This window comes from Sinocyclocheilus anshuiensis, unplaced genomic scaffold, assembly GCF_001515605.1.
Source record: "Sinocyclocheilus anshuiensis isolate Anshui unplaced genomic scaffold, SAMN03320099.WGS_v1.1 scaffold647, whole genome shotgun sequence".
In the NCBI taxonomy this organism is placed as follows: Eukaryota; Metazoa; Chordata; class Actinopteri; order Cypriniformes; family Cyprinidae; genus Sinocyclocheilus; species Sinocyclocheilus anshuiensis.
Genome location: NW_015552606.1, coordinates 643,167 through 650,420, shown reverse-complemented (window position 1 = coordinate 650,420; position 7,254 = coordinate 643,167). Strand labels below are relative to the sequence as shown.

The window sequence follows — 7,254 nt, the reverse complement described above, 5'->3', positions numbered from 1 at the left end:
CGTAGGAAACAGATCCGGCGTGATGCAGCTGACACAGAACAGCATACGCTGTTTACGTCCAGCGGATATGCTCCAAAATGGCACCAGGGTGATGCGGAGGATATGAATTGTTGAATAAAGTCTGTTTTTTTCTTTTGTGCACAAAAAGTTTTCTCGTAGCTTCATATAATTGCGGATGAACCACTGATGTCACATGGATTATTTTACAGATCTCCTTGCTACGTTTCTGCACCTTGATCGTGGTAATTACATTGCTGTCTATAGCCCTATTCGCACGGGATTAATATTACCTGGTGACCTCCAGTCATTTGTAATAATTGCGGAGGTGAGGTTGTCTGTGATCTTAATCCCGTGCGAATCGGTCATGTCTGTAATTTGTAAAGTAAAAATTCCCCCGCAAATGACCTACCATATTTCGCCGAACACCGAGGTCCTGTGATAATATTAGTCCCGTGCGAATCGGTATCTCTGTGATTCGGCCAGCATTTGGCAGGTCGCATATAATTTTTCGAGGTTTTTGTTTCCTGTGCGCCTTTTTATCCATCTTTCGCGAAGAATGGAGCTGCGTTTTGATAGTAGATAGTATTTTGGGTGCTGTCATCATATCGCTACACCATACAATTTGCAGAAAGAGAAAGGGTTTTGAGGAAGCCTTGACATTCGGGTATCCGGGAGATAAGTCCGTAAATTCGAGTAAAATCACAGGCTTCGCTTATCCCGTGCGAATGCACCACACGAAATTCAGATGTGGGGGAGTAATTTCAAAATCACACAAGGTCCCCAGATAATACTGTTACGTCCGAGGACGTATTCAAGGTGTTTTATAATTGTGTGCATGTGTTGGATGTGGTTTTGTTTGCTTTCCTTCTCTCTCTCTCCCTCGTCACGAGACGGGTGTTCCAACCAACTTCAATCTGGTGATGCCCGCGGTGATTGGTTGATGCCGGGAAGGAGCAGAAATACAAGAAGTGGTGGATCTGTGAATAAAGGAGAGAGAGACTTCTTTCTGCCAGGGCTACTCTTCCTCCTGGTTGCCCAGATTCATTTGTTTGCTTTTGGTTGATTTAGTTCTGAGTAAGTGAACTCAGGACTTTGTTGTGTTCTTGAGCAGAAAGAGAACTGAAGTTGTTTAAAACCATTTGACTATTTTTGTTTAACGTTAACTATGTTTGTTAGTGTTCTTATGTTCTTTTTGATTTAAGGGAATGTAGGGGGAGGGTGCCATTTTCGTTTGTAATTCTTGTTTTCTCCTGGTTATGGGCAGACAGGAAGAGAGGGAAGTTTTTGTGTATTTTATTTTTGGATTATCGTTCTCTAGGTAATTTATAATTATGCAATTAACTTGCAATGTTAACTTATAGCCTATTACAAAAAAAAAAACACTAAAAATAAGATGTGTTTGACAAGATCAGAAAAATAAGGCTGAATGATGTTTGACAGCCTAGGGAATGAATGTGCCAAGAACGTCTCAACTCTCTGTCGCTCATGGCCATTGAGTCCGAACTCTTAAAAGAGCTCAGTTTCGATGAAGTGGTGGATGACTTTGCGAAGAGGAAGACATGAAAGAAACTCCTGTAAGAAATTGTTTCTGTAACCATGCTGGTTTGTACAATTGTCAGGACCTGCAAAAAATGTTTGTAATTGTGTTAACAGTTTTGATGCATTGTCAGGACCTGCAAACATTTTTTGTAATTGTGTTTTGTTGTTTTTTTTTATTGCATTTTCTTATACGTAATGATCTGATGTTTAAACTTTACATGTGATGTTTGTCACAGAGTTGTTTAGTGACAAATCATTTTTTGATTCATGATGCATTAAATATGTGTAGCCTATATTTGACAGTTAATTAATTAAAGACGTGTTTCATACGCCTCAATTTGCCGCATTGTTGATTATTCATTGTAGCTATTAGACTTGTTGAGAGAAAAATATCAGAAAAGTGTATTAATCCTATATTGATTCTGTAAACCCTGTACAATGTGCTTTTATAGCGAAGGGTAGCGCAGGCATTTGACGCGGAGTAACGGTTTGAATATTCATGATCGTAACTTCCACTTTCTGTTACTGTGAATGCACAGCTAAGGGAAAGAACGGGGAAAAACTGGTATGGTGGGGTGGGGGGCCTTGGAGATAATTGGCCCCGGGGCCTCTGCAAGTCATAATCCGTCCCTGAGTATCTCCCATAAACAGACATGCCAGTATCTTATTTGATGAGTGTAGCATGGTTTATTAATTATTGGGGGAAGTCGTAATGGTTAGAGAGTCAGACTCATAACTCAAAGGTTGCGGGTTCGAGTCTCATACCGGCAGGGATTGTAGGTGGGGGGAGTGAATGTACAGCGCTCTCTCCCACCTTCAATACCACGACTGAGGTGCCCTTGAGCAAGGCACCGAATCCCCAACTGCTCCCCGGGCGCCGCAGCAAAAAATGGCTGCCCACTGCTCCGGGTGTGTGTTCACGGTGTGTGTGTTCACTGCTGTGTGTGTGCACTTTGGATGGGATAAATGCAGAGCACTAATTCCGAGTATGGGTCACCATACTTGGCCACATGTCACGTCACTTAATTTTTTTTAATAAAAGTTATTTACCTAGAGCAATATTCTTGATGACTGAAAAGAGGCATCTTGGAGCGGTTCTGTTCTTCTCTGGCAAGCATTCTTGCCTCAGATATCTGAAGCATAAATTAAACGAATCAAGTGAATGAAATGCTAATATTCATACATCTGGTTTTTTTTTGTCTTCTTTGATTGGGTTTTAATTTTTGTTGTACATGCAGATTATGTCTTACATTCTTGTGTTCAGCCATCATTTTTTTACTTTTTATAATAACCCTATAAAGCTTACTTTATTTAATACATTAATTTCTTAACGTTGCTGAAAAACCTGTTGCACACAATCTACTACGTGCCTCCTGTTTCCTGATTAATATTTCCACTGTTCCATTTAAAAAAAATAAGACCTTTAGAACTTTTAGACGCTTATAACTATAATTTCATGTCAGGCTTTACGGGATTTAATATATTTGTCTTATTTTATTCAAACTTAAGTTTGTTTGTACAATTCTTAGCATTTCATCAAAGAAAACTTTGAGAGGTAAACATGTTAGATTAAAATTGGTACAATAATAAATACTATGTTAGTCCTATTTAACCTTTTTGTCTGCCCACTGAAAAAAGTTGCAGTCCTTTCTGTCCCGACAAGCAGAACACGTGTAAAATCTCCTTCCTCCCTCCTCTCCATTGCCAGTTTTCTCGAACAACAGAGCTGTCCTGAGAAAAACACGTATCCACAACACCATCCAATATTTTTCCCATATTTGCCAGAAGCCTGCCTTACCTGTGAAAATCAAAACAACACATATGTCGCACACATATGACGTCACGCATAGTCAACTACAAGCTTCTTTTTTTATTGAAATTTCAAAATTACAGAATTCAACAGCAGGTTGACGTATTTCTCACATTAACACATTTTGTAAGTTCAAATTGAAACACACAAAAAAAAGAACTTAAAAGAGAAAGAAAAAAATGAATGGGCATTAAATTAATTTAGCAGAGACAGTTCTTTGGGCTTTTCGATTAAAAAAAAAAAACTTTACAGTTTCTAAATAAATTTTAAAGGCTGTTTGAAAATGAGAAAATGTGGATTTCGAGTTACTCCTTTTAGTTTGATGAATATACAATTTTCTTAATAACAAAAACAAATCATTAAATATTTTTCTTTTAGAAAAGGCATATTCATTTGAAGTAAAACGGATGATAAATTAGGATGCAGTTCATTTTAACACTTAGAAATTGTGACATCTCAGACCAAAACAAAGATGAACAGGGACATTCAAAAAATAAATGAACGATAGACTCTCTAAATTACAAAAAGAGCAATTGTAATCTATATCCAGATGAAAACGCTCTAATGTTTCTTTCACAGGATATATTCTGTGAGCAATTTTAAAAGACACTTATTTGGTTTTATTTGTAACACAATACCGACTAAGAACTCCCCAAAAATGTTCCCACTCAAATGAAAGAAGGAAACATCAACACAAACAAATTTAGATGGAGTAGAAGAGATATTAGCAAAAAGAGATCAACTGGTTACTGCAGTTATCCTTAATTAAATCAAATTCTTTACTGAAGCCATAAAAACGGGATGAATGGTACAGCAACAATATTGTAATAATGGACATTCTGGTTAAAATCATTAAGAAAGAATCTGGATACTGTGAAAAATGTGGTTATATTTTCTTATATTTTACTGATGAGATGAGAATAATGAGAATACAAAATATTTATAAAAAAAAAATTAATAAATCAAAATAATTAATAAAACCACCAGAAAGTTCCCAAACTTTTCTGTCAGTCGAACCGCTTTGATCTAAAATATTTAGATGAAGTACCCAATAAGATTTTAATTTAATAATTGAAATTTAACAACAGATTTGTTCACATATCTTGTTTGTTAAATGAAACAAATAAAATCAATCAAAATTATTTTGAATTTATTTTTTAAGTATTTATTTATTTATATTTTATGATTTAATTAATTATTATTTGTTGTTTTTTTGCATTCGGTGCATTTATGTTTTATGATTTAAATAAGCCTAATTATTAGCTTTCCATCAACTCAGTTCCCTTACGAAGCTCCAGGGGTCTGCGAACACCAGACCTAAACTAAGCGCATCCAGTTCGGTAAGTGGCGGTAGTGAACTTTTTAAGTTGGTTTGCCAAATCACCACTAAAAACAGAAGAAGGTAATTGGTGAGCACCTGCTCCGAGGTTCGTGCTGTTCATTAAAAGATCTGAAGTGCTGTCTTGTGTTATTATTATTATTAGCATGGCTCCACGAAGAACTAGAAAAGTCAGTCAGGATTCTGAAGGGCAGCCCGACTGTGACCAGAAAATTAGACTTACCAAGAGAAAAGAGCTGTTTATACAACAGTTTGAGAAGGAAGGTCAGTCATATATTAATCAATACATACTCTATCTTGTATACATATAAAAATGAACCCAGTCTTTTGCTTGCACCGGATCAGCCCAGGACCGGATAAATGAAATGGAGGCCAATCTGAACAAATTACTGGCAACTGTAGACCGTGTCTTCAAAATAGAGCTGATGAAAATGCCGCAATCCCTCCACACCACGCTGATAAAAGACCTAATGAATGGTACGACGATCACAGAGCCTGTTCGTCCTGTCTTGACGGTTTAATAATTATTAGTATTCATAATCTCTAATGTTTTTCAGACGATGCCACGTCTGTGGGAGAGGTCACTATGGCACTCACGGTAAAATAATGATTTTGCTGCCCTCTGGTGTTCGCTTAAGGTAACCGCACCACTCAAATTGGTTCCGGTGGTTGTTTTCGTTCTTTTTCTTTTTTCTTTTAGCGTGCGTCTCCAGAAATTCACAAACCCCTATCTCGAAAACCAAGCAAAAAAGGTTTGAGGCAACTTATTAAATCATGCGTTAAATGTAACTTCAATTCTTTTAAGGTTAGCTTTCTTTTTTTTTTCTTTTCTTTTTTTACTTTTTTTTTTTTTGTTAATGCTTTATTAATTCAATGCCGCAAGAACATGAGGTATTACATATTCACATGATCAAATTAACATTATTAGCTGCCAGAGAGAAAAAAAAAAGGAAGAAAATTACATAAAGTTCAATGCTTTATTCTTTTAGGTTTAAATGCCACAGCAGGCCAACAAAGGTCATCGGGTCAAAACAAGACTGCTGCAGTGGAAGGCCCAAAGGCACTGATCCTCCATTTGTTTAGTCATCTTTGTGGGTGCCTAATTTCAATTTTACTTATGAGCCTTGTCATCACAGAAACCTGCTAAGAAGACCCTACACAACAGCAAGAGCACTGGAAGCATGAGGTAAACTTTTGTCCTGTTTTGCTTTTCTGACACTTCTGGTCTTAAAAAAAAAGTTACACTTGCAATCTTTGTGACCGCCACAGGAAATTAATCTAAAAATATGAAAACAAAAATACAAAGCAGTTTTTTTTTCTTTAAAATCAGATGAAGTATAGTAGTTTTTAATGATAATTAAATATCCAAATGCAAAATCTAATAATGTTATTTAAGTCTGAAAAAACCTAAAAGCAACTAGGGATTGCACAGCACTCTTTATACAGGGCTGTACAGGCATCTGGTGGTTACACCATGCTATTATATATGATTTGCTTTATTTCTCTCACCAAATGTCACGAATCTGGCTTTGATGCATTTGATTGCATTCTAAATGCCTTTGCTGTACTTTTAACTTAAACTGTTAATTGAAAATATGAACTTTTTTAGTATTTGTATTTTTCTGCAGTGAGGTGAATATTGTCTAGTAGCATGAAATCATTTCAAAATACAAAATATTTATTATTATTATTATTATTATTATTTTATTTATTTAAGTTTTAAAGCTCATTCCTTATGGTCTGATAGTGTTTATATCAATTTTGATCCCTCTTTACTCTCATTGACAGGTGTGCATCAACTATCAGTGCAAAAAGTACCCAAGGTGAGTTTCTTTTCAGAAGTGGATTGTCACTAAAAATGCAGTTTTTCTTTGAACTAAAAGACAAACAAGTCGCTCCGTCGGTGATGAAATGATGGCTACAGCAACAATAGTAACTTCCCATGGAGAAGTGAGTGTGTATATATCGGCGACGTTTATTTTGCTCCATATAGCATTCAACAATGATCCTTTTCCACCTTTTCAAGACGCTGTTCCTTTCTGAAGACAATAAAGATGACATCAATGTCGAGTTGCTTGATGATGCGGCTGTAGATCAGATGCGAAAGATCAAGGTGAGCAGTTTAAAACCTGCATAATTTCAAGTGGCTGCTTAAAGAGGCACTGAAATGTAGCATAACCCGACATTTGTGATCTTTACAGGATCTAATGGACTATCTGTGTAACAAAGTGGGCCTCAATAACACGCGCTGATGCTTTTTAATTACATCAGCTGCAGCTAGTGTTTAATCCTTTTTAAATGTAAATAAATAAACTATTGTAAAGAAATGCAATAAAGTGATTTTGTTTATAATTTTGTCTGACATGCAATGTGATTGCCTCCCACCCAAGTGATGACTTAAAGCAACTTCATTTAGCACTGCTGATTGTTTGCTGTAACAAATCAGACATTTTCAGTTGTGCTATTAGTGGTTGTCGGTGTCATGTAGGATTTCTTATATTAATTGAAAAGACTTATAAGCTATCATACTTTTAACACTAGATGGCGTTAATTTGCTTATGCACAT

The 7,254-nt window shown here is 36.1% G+C and overlaps 2 pseudogenes; one reads left to right on the top strand and one right to left on the bottom strand.

Annotated features, from left to right (window-relative positions):
- LOC107665856 (zinc finger CCHC domain-containing protein 4-like) overlaps positions 1-3,360 on the bottom strand; it is a 16,460-nt pseudogene extending 13,100 nt beyond the window's left edge.
- A 1,389-nt stretch (positions 3,361-4,749) lies between these two features.
- Positions 4,750-6,990, top strand: LOC107665877 (borealin-2-like; annotated as a pseudogene).
- The last annotated feature ends 264 nt before the right edge of the window (positions 6,991-7,254 follow it).